Consider the following 1,980-nt stretch of genomic DNA (forward strand, 5'->3'; position numbering starts at 1 on the left):
GCCCAACCTTTGGTATATTTAGCGCAATTGTTAGTATTTTTGGCGTAACTTTTGTTACATATTTTGGTTCAACTTTTTGTATATATTTTGGTTTAACTTTTGGTAAAATTATGCCCAAATTTTGTATGCGGATTAATATGCTTTGTATACAACTTTTATATGTTTTGTGAAGAATAATGAAAATGGTATATTTGTTTTTTATTTATTTATAAATGTAAGTATTTTTTTCGTTCAAAAAATGTTTAAGGACTTGATCGTTCAAAATATGAGAGTCCATTGGTTTTTTTCGGACTTTTTCCACTAACATAATATATTTAACATATTTTAGAAAGTCCAGGGAGTTATTTAACAGGTTATATAATGTCCAATGACTTATTTAACAGGTTTTAGAATGTCCAATGGTTTATTTGTTCCAAAAAATTGTCCAAGGACTTAATCATTCAAAATAGTAAAGTCCATTGGGTTTTTTTGGACTTTTCCCAAATAATAATATCAAATGTATTATGAGTTAGTGATATTAATATTAATATTAATATTGATAAATCCTTTACACAGGGGTCACAAGAGTGACAAAATAGGTGACGCCCGGTCTTGCTGTTTCTTCCGATTCTGCTGCATGCTTTAGAGAGGGAGGCAGCAGCAGGTTACCATTTCTTGCCATCTTCCAAAACAGTGAAAGGTCCTTCCAACTTTTCAGTACAGGGCAGATTTCCAAAAGCCATAGGAGGTTTTGGGTTCAAGCAGGTGACCGTTGGATCATCTTCAAACTAGACCTCCATATTGCCATTGATCGTTAGATGATTTTTTTTTCCTTTAAAAACAGGGATATCATTAGCAAGAACCAACAAAACACACATTGAACCATCTTCAAGGGTGTGAGCTTATGACCTCCTTTTGGCCTTTAATGGCGTTTTCATAGTTTTTTCAGAAGGGAGTTGATCCACTTCACCATTGAACCAAGAGGGATAGCAGCGGCAACACTTGCTACGCACCACACAGCATATCAACACTCTGTCGGAAGAAGAAAACTGTGAGGAAGAAAGCAAGGTTTGAATCGACTTTTTTTTTATTAACCTGGATATCCATCCATCTCATCCCAGGCGACCACCTGGTACTTTTGATCTTTGTAGCCAAACTCAAACTAATCAGACACCAACATTTTAATCGACTATTTTGGGTTTGTGTTTTATAAGATTTTTGATAAAATGGTTATAGCTTGTGTTTAAAAAAATGTACTTATGTAATAGAGGAAATATGATTTGAAAATCCTAAAAAGGTGATACAGTCAATTGCTCTTCAAATCCTTCCACTTCAAGAGAAGCTTCAAGGGTGAGGAGATGGTGAAAATCGAACTTGACTTGTTGTTAGATACGCAGGTTGAAGAGCTGAAAGGAAGACAGAAGAATTTGACTGATGGAAACCCTAGTAAGTGATTTTTCTTACAAAGTTTGATTTACAAAAACACACACAACAAATAGATACAAGAACACACATTACCTTTTGGAAAACCCCCAAAGGGCTTGTAAAAGGAAAAACACACATCTCTTGTGTCTTCAATCCTTTGGGAGAATTTCTTCCACCATCTCTTAAAAACACAAAATAAAACCCCATATTAACCCTATATTTTTCTGCCTTTTTCACTTCCCTTACAAAACAAAGCTGTAATCATTCTCAACCTCATTCCTCCTGATTTCCTCCCATTGTGAGATAGCAGAAATGGCCTTGTCCATCTTCCGTGAAAGAATAAATTCCATCAAAGCAATACTGGATGACATGGRGACGCAAATGGTGGAGGAGGAGAATACCATTAGGACTAAGGATCAGACCATGGCAGAACTTGCTCTTCTAATCCCTCCACTCAAAGAGAATCTGCAAGAGGCCGTCAAATGAAACCAAAAGGTTGTTGCATGCCAGGGAGATGGAGATTGAAGAAATTGACTGATAGTAAGTGATTTTTCTAACAATCTTGATTGTGTTTAT

Source organism: Cynara cardunculus (genome assembly GCF_001531365.2).
Source record: "Cynara cardunculus var. scolymus isolate 2C chromosome LG 10, CcrdV1, whole genome shotgun sequence".
NCBI classification, from domain to species: domain Eukaryota; kingdom Viridiplantae; phylum Streptophyta; class Magnoliopsida; order Asterales; family Asteraceae; genus Cynara; species Cynara cardunculus.